At 51.4% G+C, this 17,819-nt stretch overlaps 1 protein-coding gene across 2 annotated transcripts in view; it reads right to left on the reverse strand.

The window, feature by feature from the left end:
* The window catches only part of LOC149363726 (uncharacterized), a 79,931-nt gene that overhangs the window by 14,290 nt on the left and 47,822 nt on the right, over window positions 1-17,819 (reverse strand). The window contains exon 2 of one of the 2 annotated variants that reach the window (XM_089573681.1): window positions 1,561-1,734. The gene's annotated coding sequence lies outside the window, so the exon portion shown is untranslated. The remainder of the gene's footprint in view (window positions 1-1,560; window positions 1,735-17,819) is intronic. The other variant, XM_089573680.1, reaches the window with a different exon arrangement.

Below are 17,819 nucleotides of genomic sequence, written 5' to 3' on the forward strand. Positions count from 1 at the left end.
GCAGCGGTAAAATAAAGACAAAGAAACAGTCCCTCTCACTCTCTCTCACACACACACACACACGCACCGCGTTTTCGGCAGCGGCTCCTGCTTGTCAACGCACCTGTAAATCACACTTCACTGCGCCAACACACACGATGCGGCGAAGCCTGCTTACCGCCGAAGTCATGGCTTTGTTTCACCGGCAAACGCGTCTCTCTCACTCAGCTCTCAAGCTGCCTTCATCCACGGTAAGAGAGAGAGAGAGAAAAGGGAACATTTCCGTTATGATCAAGCCGGATGCGATGCGACATCACGAGTCACTCGTCCCATCACAATGGACTCGAGTCGATCTCGACTGACTCAAAAAGCATTTTTCGAAAGCGGCTCCGGTTGCGGTTTCTCTCGAAGCGGCAAAGGTCAGGAGCTGACAGCCGCACTGCGCACGAGTAAAATATCGCTATCATAAACGGTCTTTCCCACTGTGCTTTTCAGTGTTAAGCCATTCATGCAAACGCAATAGCATCACAGCCTCCCATTAACGATGCTGATCAGAGTTTCTGGCGGAAAACGCTCTAAAGCAGAGGCAAGTGTCGCGTAGGAGTGCAGCGAACAAATTTTGATCGATTTGTGATTTGGCAAACACCGATTACTTTACACTTATGTTTGACAAGCACAATTTTTTCCGTCTTTTCCGACTAGTTTTTTTCCCTTACGTCGTGTTTAGCCGCAGTAGAGGAATACAGCCAAAACATTAATCTCTTCGCGCTAACTGGTTGTTCCCCTTCGTATTCGAGGGACCCGCAAAATGCACAAGAACGGTAACGCACGCCGACTTTCACGCCCACTGCAAACGGGCTAGAAGAAAGGGAGCGGCGGAGCACTCCGGGTCGGTTTTAACCACATCTGGGGTCCGGCATCGCACAGCACACGGGGACGCTATTAGTATTTTGCTTCCATCGAAATATGCGGCCGAGACAGCAATACGCAACGATTTCTGAAGAGGTCTCTCGTGGAAGGTTTGGTTGGTTGGTTTATGGGGTTTAACGTCCCAAAGCGACTCAGGTTATGAGAGACGCCGCAGTAGAGGGCTCCGGAAATTTCGACCACCTGGGGTTCTTTAACGTGCGCTGATATCGCACAGTGCACGGGCCTCTAGAATTTCTCCTCCAAAGAAATTCAACCGCCGCGGCCGGGATCGAACCCGCGTCTTTCGGGCCAGCAGCCGCGAGCACCATTACCACTGGGCCACCGCGGCGGCCCTCTCGTGGAAGGTTTGTTCAAGCAAGCAAAGTGCCAAGGTTATTTCCACAATTCAGTGCCACGCCTTCGGCCAACTAACTGTACAAGGCAAGCAGCCGAGTATAAAGTTCGCACTTCCACGCACTTCCTGGAGTGGATGGACGATCGCAGCGCCACGATTCCCTCTTGATAAATGCACGAAACCAGACGTGCACGAAACCAGACGTGCACGAAACCAAACGTGCACGAAACCAAACGTGCACGAAACCAAACGTGCACGAAACCAAACGTGCAATGCGGCCGACCATGGGACCCCACATACGCACACACCACACTCACCGGCGGCGGATGGCCGGCGGCACAGGAAGGTCCAAGTGGCGCGCGTCAGCCGCCCGGCTTCCCCCTTTCCCCATGGCTCCCCATCGGCGGTGGACAGCGGCCGCCGCCGGTGAAGACGATGCCTCTCCTCCTCTCCCCTGTCTCTCTCTCTCTTCTCTCTTCAGGCAGCTGCTGCTGAAACGACACAAGGAGAAAAGGGGATCAGCTCAAGGCACCGCCACCGACAAAAAGGCAGGCCACAAACATCATCCGCCGACAGAACAGCCCACTTCATGGGAACCATGTCTGCCGCATCGGGCTACAGACGTGCTTTTAAAAAAGACAGAGGAGAAGCGGAACCTGCGGCACCTGCGATAAACGAGTGCTAGCGATTTGAAGAACAACTTCTAAATCCATTTTTATCCAGCTTGCATTACCGGCCTGTTCCGAAGACAAACATAGAACTGGGCGCTCCTGCGCCCGCGGATGAACAGCCTCCATACCGGCTACGGCAGACTAATGTTCGCCGCGATAAGAATGCTGCTAGGCTTAGCCTCAAATACTATAGCAAGCGATCGGCAAAGCGCGGTAGGGCGGACGTGCAAGCCACACAGGTCCTCCAGTACGCGCACATGGCCAGAAGCGACAAACCACGCTCACACACGCAGACACCTGAATCGCAGCCATTCCCGACAATAACGCCGACGGTGAGCGCCCCGTATAATAACAGCATCTGGGCGCGTCTCGCTCGGGTCGCAAGCGCAGCAAAAAGCGAGATACGATCTGCCTCGCGTTAACGCGTGGCGCAGCCGCCCCAAAACTTGGGCGTGTGCTGCTGCTCTGCACGCACTTTTAAGAACGCTCCGCTATGGTGGCTAGCCACCATAGCTCCGCGTAGCACAGCGCGGCGCCGTCGGACGGGATATATAAGGCTGGTCGATCACAGTACGAGCCTCGCCAATGTTAGTGCTAACAACGGTCGAGCGCGTCGTTCGCAGCGCCATCTCGCGATAACAACCGGCGTTACCGAAGTAAGCCGCGCGCGCGCTGCAACAGCCGAGTCAGCACGGCTGACCGTCCGAACGTGCTTTCACGATACGAAGCGCACTAAACCTTCACTAACCGCCGCGAATAATGTGCGAGCGGCGTGCTCGAAAGTAATTACTAGCACTTCCCGAGTTTTGTACCGAATAAAAAGAAGAGCACAGTTTTATATGGCAAATACGGCAACGCGTCGTCATTCCTATCGTTGCCAGGCTTGTCTATAGCCACGTTAGACGTACCAACGTTTATAGATACTTTTTTAGTTCCATAACTCCTCCTCTGAAAGCGGGCGCCGCTTGTACCCGGGCTGTGAGAGGGCGCTGCAGTCGAGGCTTGCGCGTCGCCGACGCGCGCGCGGCTCCTGTCCTGCAGTTACTACTTAGCCCGTGCTCGTGTTTTTCGTTGCCTTTTTTTTTTGTCCATTTGTGTTCCTGTGCGCTCTGCGAACACGTGGTCCCCATCGTACACTCAGAACAACAGACGCTGCTGGCCGTGAAGCAGCTTTCGATCGAAGCGCGACGATGCCAACTTGCTTCGTGCCCGGCTGTACCTGTCAACGCGGCCCCTGCTGTTGCCACATTTGGGAAGTCCCACCTAGAAATTCCTTAAGCATTGTCTGATCCCGTGCAAGGGATTGATTTCGCACAGATTGTGGAAAAGAGCTCGTCGATACAGCTTCCGAGAAACTGGAGAATGGCGGCCCTTGAGGAGGAGGCGGGAAAATACAAAGAGGTTGTCCTTAACGACGCCGGGATGAAGGAAAGCGTTTACACCATTCTGAAAAGTGTCGCATTTCGTGAGGACCTGACCTATGCTGTCCAAGCAAATGGAAGACTGTTGGACAAGTGGGATACTGACATTCAGGTTTTTTCTGTGAAAGATGTAGAGGCAATTTTGCATATCGTGCACACAAAGCAATTTTGCCGCGGTTGCTCTGACTTCGATGTCGCCAGCTGCAGTAGCGTGGCCCAAAATGCTAGAAGTACGCTCTATCACAAAGACTGCGCTGCTTTGACAAGTGCAGACAAAGAAATATGTGCTATGTGCACCAGCTTGGCAAAATGTTTGAAGCGGAGGGCATCATCGACACGACCGAAGTAAAAGGTGCCTGTGGCAGTAAGTGTGCTGAGAAAGCGGCTGATCCGTGCCACTGCATCACGAGGACGAAAAGATGTACCATTCCGAAAAGATGTTTGCCTGTGTAAGCGCAGTAGAGGGCACTATAAAACAGGCTAGAAAGAACGAGTTGTTCGGCGACCTGTTTTGGAACGTGCTGGGTTCTCTTGTAAAAAACAAAGGCACGAATGGTGTTGGTTGACCACAGCATGCTGAGGTGTTCACAGCTCAATTAATTTACTTTTATTTAGTGACGCGCATGCACTTCTTTGCGCGAGCAAAGTGCTTGGAAAATAGCAGCGTCGTTAGAGCTCAAAGAGAGCGAAAGAAGGTGAAGCTTGTCTGACAAATTAGTTGACAGCAAATTTGTCAACAACGATGTTTAGTTGGTTTGCGAATAACATTTTTCTATTTAAATGCCAAGGGCCTTGAGTTACTCTTGCGTTTCGCCGACACCGGTACCGAACTCGCGGCTTTCGGGAAAGCAGCCGTAGCGAGACAGCGGAGGGTTTTATTTGCGCCAGTATTGCTGTAATAAAACGTAAAAGTAACTTTGCGCTAAATGCGTAACACAACAGCCAGTCGAAAAAAACTGGTTCGGCGCATAATCCGAATCTATCGAAGTACCAAGGTTCATCTCACGAGAAGCAGAATCGAAGCATGCATTTCGTCATTGCCCGTACAAAACGGCCGCTCGTGACACTGCTCAGAATACCACTCTTAAGTTCGAAAACGCGCTAAGCACACATATGTTATGTAATACCTCCGGGCAAGAGCCGCAAACAAACAACAGCAGTCGCGCAGCGATGATTCGAATGCGAGTGCTCGTGCAAAACGCTGCACGCTAGCAGACGACTCTCGCTCTCCCCGCTCAACACGCGATTGCAGCGCCGCGGTGGCGGGGACGGCGACAGGCCGCCTGCTCCCTACGGGCGCTGCGAGGATTTATGGAACTAAAAAAGTATCTATAAACGTTGAGACGTACGGTATAAGTTGCCGCATTTGCCGTGTTTACCGTACGGTACGGCTAAAACTCTCCATTGGACATTTTCAGCGCAGCCGGACAGCCGTAGGGTAAATACGGTAACGCGCTGCCGTTGCTACCGTTGCCAGGCATCCCGTAGGTTACCGCGTTTAGCCCTGCTAAAACTCTCTATTAAAAGGTAGGTGGAATACGGAGAAGGAAGCGGGGGATCAGCGACCAGTTGTGATGAACGGACGTAAGCCAGCAAAACTATACTGGCTAATTAGGCGCCGTTCTAGTGCACGAACAGCTTTCCAGATTCGGCCCACCTCTTATAAAAATGGTCTATAGACAGTCTATAGACTTATTGACTCTGTTGACTTCCTATAGATATTACTTTTTGTCTATTCATAGTCTATAGACTGTCTATAGAGAAAAGTTGGTTGGTTATGGGGTTTAACGTCCCAAAGCGACTCAGGCTATGAGAGACGCCGCAGTGGAGGGCTCCGGAAATTTCGACCACCTGGGGTTCTTTAACGTGCACTGACATCGCACAGTACACGGGCCTCTAGAATTTCTCCTCCAAAGAAATTCAACCGCCGCGGCCGGGATCGAACCCGCGTCTTTCGGGTCAGCAGCCGAGCACCATAACCACTGAGCCACCGCGGCGGCTGTCTATAGAGAAAAGTCTACTAAAAGTGTATAGACATAAATCTATAGATTGTCTATAGCCTGTATATGGCATTTGTATTGCCTATAGACTTTTGTCTATAGACACTCTATAGACTGTCTAAAACTTTTTTCGTAAGGGCATGATCCCACCAGTGCCACCTGCATACCTGACACTGCAAAGCAAGGCATAGTAGCGGATGCGAGGGAAGCTTCTGGGAGCCAGGTGCAGGTGTTTGCTTTCAAGCATACATGGGAGGAGGAAGAGAGAGAGAGAGAGAGAAAAAAAAGACTACCAAGACCATCAGCCTCGCCATGTCCACTGCGTGGCACTGATCCCCAATTAGGGTCGTCCTTCGCCAGCTGCGACCCGCCCACCCCCGCAAACAACTCCCGAATCTCGCCTGCTCACTAGACTCCTTGCCTTTCCTGACTACCTTTTCATCCTCCAAGAATCCATTTCGTTACCCTGCAGAACCGCTGGTTATATATGTCCTCCGTATTTCGAGTCGAGCCCAAGGAAGGATCGAAATGTTTGAGTACTGCCGGGCACAGCAGAGTGTTAGTATAGAGTCTAAGAAGTATTCTTTCGCCCCCTTTCCGTAGCCCCCTGAGAGGAGCCGGGTACTGACGGTGCGAGTCGCGGTAATAAGAAGATAAATCCTTGAACGTTAAAAGAGGACAGGTGTCTTGAGACAACCTCGACAGAATATAGGAACCTCTCGGTAAAACCGGAAGTAATGCACTTCTGTCCAAGTTGCATCGAGCGTTTCGCGCGTGTACTTGCATTTGCCCCCCCCCCCCCCCCCCCCCCCCTCTCCGTTCTCTAGAGGTTCGCAGAAGACAGGAAAAAAAAAGCACGCGAGGAAAACATTCGTGTCATCTACTTTACGTTCGGCCTCGCGACTAACGCTCGTATGTGCACTTCACGAACGCTACGCCCAAAACCACCCCCAGCGACAAAAAACTACCCAAATTTGAACGCGCCCCCAAAATGCAATTCTCCAAATTCAGGCGCGAAGCGGCCGAACAAGCCCGAAACAAATTCGAATCCGCCTGTCGACATCCATGTGGACTTGCGGCGTCCGTATAACGCGTGTATGCGGTTACGGGTTGAAGAGAGACCGGCATAGGAAAAAAGCCTACAGGAAAAGAAGGTGGGGGGGGGGGGGGGACTCAAAAAAGAAAATACGGGCAGGTTAACCAGAGGCAAGTTCCGCCAGGACACGAGAGCGCCAACAGTAAGTCCGAGCTGCGATGACGCGTAGCAGACGTGAGCGGAGGAACAACGCACATCTCGAGCGTTGTTGACAAAAAAAAAAAAAAAAAGAAAGGTCCGAGAAGATAACAAAGAAAAAAATTAATAAAACGGCACGAAACATGCGACGACGTCGCTGAAAGTCGGCCACCATGAGAAAACACGCACGGAGAGCGCTCCAGGGAAATAATATATATATATATATATATATAACGCAGAAAGCACGCAGCTGAGCGGACACGCACACTATTGCCTAGACGAAAAAAAAAAAAATGCCCGGCCGCTGGAGCCCTTCAGGTTCCCTTCTAGGGCGGCCAAAGAAAAAACGAAAAGAGGGGCGGGGTTGGGGGGAACGGGGGGGGGGGGGGGGGGGGCGAAAAAAAGAAAGGAGTACTACGCAAAAAACGGTTAGCACAGCTCCACACAAACGCAAGGCCACAGCTGCGCAGTGCACGCGCAAGAGCAGAGCAAACACCGCCGCCGTCTTCCGCAAACAGCGAGCGGCACTCGCGACAACCGCAACCGAAGCAGCGCCGTCTGGGGACTCCGGACAATGGCTTCCTCACAAGCACACCACAACCACTGAAAAACTCCGGAGGCTCGGAGCTGTTTCTCATACCTGCAGGGTGTTTCACCGGAGACAACCGTTAAATGCGTTTTCTGGAAATGCGTTTTCTTTTCTTTTCCCTGAGTTAGAAAATCACTTATTATGGCGTAGTATTATCATCGGTGACGGACACCAAAAAACAGCCGTCAAGCTGATTAACTAAAATGCAATAGTTACAGAAGCATCCGTAGAGCTAATACCGGCTTAGACCGTGAATCAGCGAAAGCTGTTATCGCTTCAGTTAGCCATTTAGCCCTGCATTTGGCCGTGGAATCTGCATCGCCCAGCCGTATAAAATAAAGCCCACTCTCTTAAAAAAAAAAGAGAAAAAGTAGTGAAAAGGCAGTAAGTGCAGAAGTTACTAGCTCTGACTTCGTTTTACTACATTTTTTTTACTATTTACTGCCCTCTTCAAGGTATCGTTAGCAAAACTAGTGTTTGACACCCTTTTACTAACTACGGTCGATACAGTTACTATAGTAGGATACAACTTAAAAAAAAAAAATACAGCAGTTGCTAACTCTGGGCCGCGGTCCGCGGCGTCCTGTATTACTCCGCTGGCCAATCTCAACTCTAAACGCAATCAGCTTTTTAATGCTTGACTATATCAAACAATCCGTGAGTCAAAATTCTAAAGCTTATATTTTTTTTTCTTGTGATAAGCTTCTTGTTTACGTAACAAGAAACGTTTAAGCAGCGGACTACTTTTTCGTCGTGGAGGAATTCTGTGCGCGGAGGCTGAATGCGGGCGGAGCTTCACTGCAGACTTAAGTTGTATCCGACTACATACCTAGTTAGCAACCGTTCCTTTAACCCTAAAATAAAGTCAAAGAATATAACTGATACAGACTATTGTGCGAATAAGTTGGGTTTGTAAATGAACATTTCTGCAGGGGCGTGCGGTTAGGTAGACGAAGCTGTTTCTACAATCTCAACTTCATATAACGCTGGTATCCGAGAGACAGATTTACGGAGTGCACAAGACTGAGAAATATGTACCTGTGCACGCGCAGTGCGCGTGTGTGACCCCTTCTGGTTCATGCATTTCCTGCATTCTGGAGCTTTTTGTGGGCCCGGTAAGGTTGTTAGATGCCACCACCTCGCATAATTTGCACGTGTAATGCGCAATAAGCCTAAACCTGCGTGTGTGTGATTTACGGCCAGCACGGCCTGATAGCTCTGACTGGTTTCAGGAATTAGTCAAATTGACCATGTGTTATTTTCACAGTATGCACAAATTTAACGCCGTGCGAAGAACCTAGCAACATATGAGAAAGTTCCTGCTCATTAGCTTAGTAAATACTACTAGCTTTTGTTTGCGACTGTAGTGCCCTTCTCTAGCTTCTTGTGGCAGTAACTTTCAATAATTCTACTTTTACTACCTCCAGTTACTAAGCATGTAGTGATCTGTGTGACAAGAAACTAGTTAGTAGTTAGTGATTTCTGCAACCTTTTTCTTAACAGTGCAATATGTGCTTCCCATTAGTAACTGCATCTAGTGACTGCTAGGTAGCAGCCATTACTAACCATCCCATAACTAACTGCGGGTATCAGCCGTCATTAACTCAACGGATTAGTAACAGTTACTAACCTTCCTATTACTAACCGCAGCTACTAACAGGGTAGTAACATATGTGACAACCAGTCACCACCCCAAAGTTCGTAAGTACTACTACCTCCTTTCTAAGAGTGCAGGCCACCTGTCGCCTCCGACCCTCTCCACTTTGCCCCTTGCCATGCACGGCAGGTGGAAAATCGAATTAAATTAAATTAACTTACCACGTAATCAAAGGTCTTACGGCTGACTCTGTAGATACCACCGCACAACGCAAGGGTATACGGTTAAACCGAAGCTATAACAGCATTCGCCACAAAAATTTGATTCAATTCTAGTTAACCAGCTTGCTAGTCAACACATTGCTCTTTTTTTTTTCTTTTTTGCGTGCGGCACCGGTGAAAATTCTACGGCGAAAAAATAAGCATCTTCCTGGCTATACAAAAAAAAAAAATTCGCTGTGGCTTAGCTTGGTTAAGCCCGGTAATTGCGAAAGCAATATCTGTACCTACACCATGGTACTGCTGGTAGTGTAGCTGGTGGTGGTGCTTGTGGTTAGACTTGTGGTGATGCATCGGTTATACAATCCAATCCAATACAATCCAAACCAATACAATTCAATCCACTCCAATCCAATGTAATCTACTCTAATCTAATCCAGTACAATCTAATCAAATCCAATCTAATGCAATCAAGGTCAAATGAAGGTCAATGGTGGTCACCGGCCGCGGCACGGCAAAGGCGTGAAAGTTCAAGTAGTATTGCTTTCGCAATAAAAGAAGAATTTCAAATATTGCCAGGAGCCTTCGGTGGAACATGCCGAACCAAGTTGCAAACGGTTTCGCAGAGACACTCGAATCGCACTGCAGCGATTGTGGCGTGATTCGGCCGCCCGATTCCGCGCCATGCGGCCACGAGACACACAAGAACCGCGCTGCTCTCCGCTGCGCGATCTACACTGCCGTCGGTCCTTTGCTTCGAATATATATATATAAAAAAATCGTCGATATAGCGCGACTACAGCTGCTTCGCATGCACGTACTAAAACACCCCTACATTCCGTGGCACGGAGGAGGTATCGAATGAACGGGGCGAACGCGCCGGTGTCGAGTGCAGATAGGGGCAGCGTTGAATTCCGTTCGAAGTCCCTCGTCGCGTATACCCTCCTGAATCGTGAAGGCATGACACTCCGGCATCTCTTCCCGGGTGCACTCCTTCAGCGAGCTGACCCGGGCATATCGCGCCGAACGCCATGCTGTACCACGCACCCCGCCAATATTATGCCGCCTTCAGACCCGCGCCCTTCCCTCCCTCCATTTCCCCTCTCCCGCATCAACCGCCCACTGTGCCCAATGCACCCACGCCCACCCCCAAATGAGTTAATGGAGATAACTAGAACACTAGCCGCCGTGGTGGCAGTGGTTATGGTGCTCGGCTGCTGACCCGGAGGACACGGGTTCGATTCCGGCCGCGGCGGTCGAATTTCGATGGAGGTGAGACGCTAGAGGCCCCTGCTGCACTGTGCGATGTCATTGCGCGTTACAAGACCCCCCAGGTGGTCGAAATTATCCGGAACTTTCAACGACGGCATCTCTCATAGCCTGATTCGCTTTGGCACGTTAAACCCCAAACAGCCTAACTGCGTCACTCACTACTGGTGGCGAAAGGTGGCTGACGTCACTTCGGAATTTGTCTCTCAGCGAGTAACGGCTACACGTTAGTACCCCGTAGAAAAACATCGCTAGAGGTTTCAGTCCTCTAGCAGCTTAGTGAATCGCGGCAATCGGAGCGCGTAGCAAGACCCACAACCATGGCCGTCCTACACGTAACGCGTAACATTTTTTTTTTTTTGCCGCTATAATTAAACGACTTTATGGAGGGGCTGCCAGTGAGCGACCGCGGCGCGGGGTGACGAGCTAGCCACTGCAGTCGCTCCCAAAGACTTGAGCAGAGACCCGAACAAAACCGGCGAAAAAGAACGGGTCAGCTTCCGTGCGCCCTACTCGTTATTACAGCACGCACGACAAGGGGCGGATAGCAGCAGCGCTACGCAAACCCCGTTCGTTCGCCGCTTTACCTCCTCCCCCTCCTCCTCTACGGACACGCACACATTCGCCAGATTGTTTCGTTGAGTCACCAGAGTCCGCAACAACGGTGCAGCGCCGCAGACGGTGAAGCGTGGTGAGCGCCGCCGTGTGAAATACTATCAACGTTGCGGAGACACACCTGAATGCTTCCTTCCAGCTCACGTCAAACAGCTTGTACAGAAGCACACAGGCACCGCTCTCTTTCCTTTCTGTACAGTAACAACAAGGCTTCGAACGAAAGGTCTGGAAATTTTTCTCCTTTTTAACCCAATAACGAGGCTCGATTCACAGCACCCCCCATTCTCCCCTGGCGCCTTTTATACTGCCCCCCCCCCCCCCCCCCCCCCCCTTTTTTTAACGAACACGCGTCTCAACCCGTCCAGAGCGGACAACAAACTGCTGTCACGGCGCGGCTCTCGGAAGGACTCTCGTTGTTGCGGCATCTACACCGCCGCCGCATTGGGCAACTCCTCCAGAGCGCTGCACGTAATTAGAGGCAGGTAGCGCGTGAACTCATTCCCCCCCCTCTCCCCCTCCCTTTATATTCTTTTTCCTCCACCTCCTCAGCGCTCGTACAGTAAACAGAGGGGCGGTGGGAGGAGACCACTGTTCAAAGCGAGCCCGCGTTGCCGCATTAAATAAAGCGACCTACCAGCAGGCCCGACAACGCTGCTCGAGAGCATACACAGCTATGCGCACTCAGTCCCTTGTTTGCCCTTCGCTGAGCAAAAGAAAGAAGAGAAAAAAGGAGGGACAGAACGTTACACAGCGCGCGCCGCAACTGCGTTTATTATTTGCTCTTTTTTTTTATTCCCTTCTTTCTCTGCTCCATGGGGCAGGGCAAAGAGGGGGGGGGGGGGGGGGGGGGGTCATAATTCAATCATGCCCGAACGTAGCTGGCTCAATCCAGTGAGAGACACGAAGCAGCCGGAGTTCTTCAATCAGTCGGTGCAGTTACGAAACTGCCAGGCAAAATCCAGACGGTCAGCATAAATGAAGTTCACAAGAGCGATACGTGGCGGGCTAGTTGGTAATCTGTAGGAGAGGCGCAGGTACCGAAGAAGGACCCCCCCCCCCCCCCACCCCCCACACACACACACGGGCGCTGTTGCAAGCATGGTTACAAGCGTAACATGCGGGTCTGGCAATCAGCCATCGGCTCTGTGCTGCAGCCGTTTTTTTTTTCATCGTGTACGCGTTTCGAGCAGCTCAGCGGTGTCGCTGGCCTCCCGATTTTAATTTAAATTCGTGGACATCAATGTCGGCCATTCGAACTCGGAGACCATATTCCAGGTGTTCCAGGGAAGCCCGCCACTAATTAAAAAAAAAGGGGGGGGGGGGGGGGCTTACCGCTACACCACGTGTTGGCGGACACCAAAAGACCGGCGAATCTAACTAGTAAGCTGATTAAATTCTAATAGTTAACTTTTTATCTGTTAGAGTTTTGCGCTTGGTTGTATTTCAATATTTGCAACTGGATATTAGTAGTGCCCCTATCAGTGATTAGAACGTCAAAAACGCCATATCCAACGGCGCTGCGGTTCAACAAAACTGACCGTGTCCCGCTCAATTGGAAAATCCCGCCCCTGCGGTGTGCGCCCAGCGATGTCCATGAATTACGTCACACCCTGGCGCTGGTGCAACGTGACCTTGTCTGCCGCGCCCGCGCACGAGCGCTCGCAGTCGACCTAGCTGACGAGCTCGCGTCCGATAGCGACAAGGAAAACGACGGGGCCACCTGTGATGGTATGGCTCAAGCTATGGTAGTATAACCACGTGATCATATGATGACCATCGGGTACCTGACCTTGACATTCGATTTGAGGCAGTGGGCGCCTGACTGACTTTGGCATTTATCCGATCTGAGACAGTGGCGACCATGCTAAACAGAGCTTTCGCTCGTGTAACTATAGGTTCAAGCCACGTGAACCTCAGCCATTTTTTTTTTGTCATTCAAAAAAAAAAAAGGTAAATGCCGCTCCCATCTGCCAAAGTGGCGCGATGTGTATACATAGCAGAAGGAGGAAGGACTCATTAATGCTCACCGGAGATGCTACAGTCTGACACAACTCAAGAACGAAGTGGCCTTTTCGCGTCAAAGGACCCCCCCTTCCAGCCAATAGCGTCGGCCGGTCCTCAAGAACCATGGAGGGAGGCAGATCCATTGATCTGCCGCTCCTTGCATTGTCACGCTATAACAGTCTCAGGAGAATCGGCGCACGAAACCGAAACAACACGAAATAAATTCCATCAAATTATTTAGCTGTCGTAGGCGAATCCACGCAGTGATTCACGCATCCTAACCTCCAACAAAAAAAGGAGGAAACACGCAACTAGAATTCGGCGCCCACAGTCCTTCAACAGGGGTTTCGCTGCACTAGGGTCTAAGGTAGTACAACAGCCGGAATGACGAGACACGAGTCCCGGCGCAGAGTTATCATTTGCTAAGCTTCGGCGCGGCGACACAGTTCAACCTTTCGGGGTCAGTCTTTTTTCGCGGTCCATCACGAATCACGCACGCATGCACGCGCCGTCGGACACGCAGAGCACGTGGACGTTGCCACGTGGACCACACGACTCGTCTCGCGGTAAAAGCATCGGCAAAACGTGCGGCGCCGAGGGGCGTCGGAGCCACGGCCAGCCGCGCTCCACTCTGCTTCTCCAACCGTCAACGGGGTGGCGCTAGTCAGCCGGCAGCGAGCCGCGCGTCGAAACAGCGGTGCCGTACGCCCGGGAGCAGTTGTTCATCGCAGTTGTTCATCGGTGCTCGCACACAATTTCTTCTTCGGACGTCGCAATAAGCGTAGCGAAGTGGGCGCCGATGTAAATCGTTAAATAAAACGAAAGCGCACGCATAGTTCGGGCCGGGCCGCGAAAACGCAAGGCGACGACCGTGAGCGAGGAATGGAAGTGGCATGCTTGACTCTTTTATTCACGGCTGCGGGACAGGCCGCGGTTTCTTCATATTGCGCTTATTTGAAAGAAAGCAAATACGAAAAAAAAAAGGAAACAAAACGATGCGAGTGCCGCAGCGGTGGCCTAGTGGTTTGAGCAACCGCCCCGCATGTGGGAGGTGCGGTGTTCGATCCCCAGTGCCGCCGGGCGCCCGCCGGAGACATAACGGGTACAAGCTTTCCCCCGGCCTGGTGCTTGGCTTCTCTGGGGCGAAATGCGTGGGAAGTGGGTCTTTGACCCCATCTTGAGAAGACGAAAACACCTTGTGCCATGGCGCTCCTTGGTCCCCAGATGCCTTTGCGCCACAAAAATTCAGGAAAATCGTCATAAACAAAGAACAAAAAAAAAAAGAAACGCTCAAAGAACCCGAAGAAACAGAGCCAGGCGACCCTGAAACGGCCGCGTCAGCCTGACGGACCCGTCATTCGCTCGCGAAAAAGTAAAATCATTTCAAGCCAGTCTATAGAGAGCCTATACTGAACATTTAGCGATGGGTCGTTGCACATCAGAGAATTGCACGTCCTATACGTCTAAGAGCTGACCACGCAAACAAAATTAATCGAGGCAACAAATATATAAAAGAGCGAATTATTCACGGGGCTCTGTGGTAATGTTGTCGGAGTTGCCGAAGCCTCAAACGAAAAAGAAACGCGGCGCGACGTAAGGATAGCTAACAAGCCCAACGCACGAAAGCACAAAAAGAAAATTAGCCAAGTGCCCCACCTCCCGCGCAGTTAAAAAAAATATATAAAAAAGGCGCTGCTTTCTGGCAACCGCTAAAGCGTTGCCAAATCCCGGGCCTGCTCCTCGTCCGTGCAGCATCTACGCAGAAGTGACCGGGCATAACGGCGACGGTCAGAAGGGCCATTATCACTGCCGTCGCCGGGAAAGTTCGCCGCTTCAACCGGACGAAAATAGCTCGAATCTCGTCCTTTCGGACGTCGAACAGCTGACGAAGCGCAGAGCTAAAAACGAGCCGCCGCTGACGAACCTCCCCTGTCTTTTTTCTCCCACCTTCTCTCGCTTTCCGACAGTAGCTGTGCGGTGCTGGACTCGAACGCACTGCGGCTCAAACGTATCGGTGCGCCAGTAGCAGGATTCCGCCGCGCGGTGCCTCTGAACAAGTAGTGAGCAGCAGTTAGACTTTTTTAGTGCGCAGGCGAAGGACAATAGACAGTTTTAGCGCAGCCGGACAGCCGTAGAGGAAATACGGTAACGAGTTGCCGTTGCTACCGGTGCCAGGCATGCCTAGCCACAGTTGCCGTAGTTGCCGTGGTTACCATACGGTGCTGCTAAAACCCTCTAATAGACACTTTTAGTTGGGCGTACGCAGTAAGCTTCCGCACGCATCGCTTACTGCGTTGCGTACGCTGAAGCACGACACTCTTAGCTGGCCGTGCCGTAGCGTCCCTCAGGGGCACGCGTAAGCGGTAGCTCCATCTAGTGACAACACGCCAAAGCATATCAACGCTGTGTTGAAGAAATTTCCATCCGTAATTACTGATAACTAGGGTGGGTGCACTGCGAGCCTTTTTCGTTCCAAGAAGAAAAACTATGCAAATGGAACAAAATGCAACAAGCCACTAAAAGCTAGACAAATGCTTCAACAGGTGTCGTTCTTGCGAGGTAAACACAGGGATTTAGTTAGGCCTAAGAGCTTGAAAATTGACAAATGATCTGAAAAACCGGGCTAAGTTATCACTTATACCTCTACGCGTGGACGAGAGTGTGGGAAATAAAAGCGAACCGCTACCATTTGAGCGAGGTATCGCGTCAAAGAATCCAGCGGTGAGATGCATTTATTCCGAAGAGGGCGAGCAGGGCGCCGCCATCTTGTCAACACAACCCGTAACGTGCCCGTAGCGCACGCACGCAACGACACGATACGTGCGTACGTACGCAAGCGGACCAGCGGTACGGAACGTTCTGCGCATGCGCACTCGCGACCCGCAACGCTCCTGCGTACGCAAGCCCGTTCCGTACGGCCAACTAAAAGTGTCTAATAACGACTCTCCGGATACTGTTCTGCGCCTGCGCAATAGCGCCCCGCTATTCCCTTGTGCCCCTAATCCATAGGGTTACCTTATTCCGAAAGTCCCTTGTATCAAAGCGGTGACAAGGAAAATACTCCGCACCAATACTCGGCGACAAACAAACAAAAAAAGAATGAAGAGAAGAAATGACGTGAAAACGCGCACAACGCAAGAAAACTAGGATAGAAGTTCGGAAAGAGCTTGAAGAGGGGGACAGATTCTGCGCAACAATGTCCAGGGGGACCGAAGACGAGGCTGGAGAGATTACGTACACAAGAAAGAAGTGAAGACAAAGTAGAAAAGAACGGAAGCCACACTGTTTTCCTCCGCAAGACTGCGGCGTCGTCGTTAGCCACTATACCGTACCGATGGCCAGCGATAACTTGGTTTGGCAATGGTGCCCCCGGAGAGGGGCTGACGTATCAAAGAGGAGACGAAGAGATCTGGAAAGATATATTTACGCAGTCATTCCAACGAAACACAAGACACCCGGAGGAGACAGACCGGCCGAAAAGGTACGCCCGCGGGCGCGCTTGTACGAGAAACGTCATGTTCGTCACCTCGCAGCATTTTTGAGCCGTTCCGTAATAACGGCATTACGAGGAACACTAGACCGCATTCTTCTGGCTGTGTTGCGCACTGCGCCCCGAGCCGATGCTATTAACACACGCACACGCACGCACACACACACACACACACACGCACGCACGCACGCACAAACGCGCGCGCGCCTTGTTTCCTTCCTTTTTTTTCTGTTCATCATCGAAAAAACTGCTGAGAGAGAGAAGAGAGAGTTTCTCTGTGCTAAGAACAGCGGAGCCGTTACTGAGTCAGAATGCGCGCAATAATACATTCGGGTCTCGAAGTCACGCACGCCGACCGGCATAAACGCCGCGGCAACCAGGCCAGCAAGGGAGGCAGCGTAGCCATTACCCGCCCATCTATCGACGTTCGAGCGCGGGTGCGTTGGTGAACAGGGGCGGTAGAGTAGACTGCTGCTGGCGCCCTCTTTTGTTTAAAGCGCGTGCACGGCCGCAAGAGCATACACAGATACGCGAGAGCGGGCAAGGCCTACTACACGCGCAGGACGCACACCAGCTACAAAGAGGGGGCGAGGGGTGAGGCAGGCATTCATCAGGGAGCGCGAATGAAAAATAGCAGAGGGCGAGGAGGAAGAAGAGGAAAGAAATGTCCGGAACAAAAGGGGGAGCCGGAGAGCGCGGGACGATAGGGTGCTGCTGCTGCTGCAGCTGCCCATTCTCTCCTCGCAAAGAAATCAATATTGCCCAACGAACCGGTTTTTCTCTCCCCGCAGCCAAAAGAAGAAGGCGCATCCCCCCTCCTCACCCAACCACCACCACCACAGCGTCGCCCCAGTCAGTATCGTCTATTTCGACGTATAACGGCAGCAGCTTTTCTAGGAACGACTTGGTACTCGCGGAACGTAGGGACATCAAACAATCACCTCTCCTTCCGTTGGACCTAGGCAAAGCAACACAATACAACAAAACCACTTACTGTATTTTTAATCAGTTGCCTTGAAGACTTGACAGGCCTTCATCCGCGACGTCTTTCACCGTCATTTACGACCGTAAACAGCAGATATGACGCTCGCACAAAACGAGCGAGCGGACAACTATGCGTACACACAGAGCGCGACGAAAAACCAGTGTTCCCTAACAATCCATAAAAAAAGACAGGCGCCTATCGAAAGGGAAAAAGAGTTCACACCACGCTTTCAGTCATAAGTCGCATGTAGTTAAAAAAAAAAAAAAACGCTAAATGGCAAATAATCCCATGAAGTAAATGTAATATTACGGTGCACGTTGAAGAACAACACAGAGAGTCGAAATCAGTTCGAAGCCATCCAGTAAGGCGTCCAATATAGTCCAAAAACGTTGCATTCATATCCCACAGACCCACTGCGGTGGCTAAGTGGTTCAGGCACTCGCCTACCGAGCCGGAGTACCTGGGTTCGAATCCGACCGCGGC

This window comes from Amblyomma mixtum, chromosome 2, assembly GCF_055824585.1.
Source record: "Amblyomma mixtum isolate Tamu chromosome 2, ASM5582458v1, whole genome shotgun sequence".
Classification (NCBI taxonomy): domain Eukaryota; kingdom Metazoa; phylum Arthropoda; class Arachnida; order Ixodida; family Ixodidae; genus Amblyomma; species Amblyomma mixtum.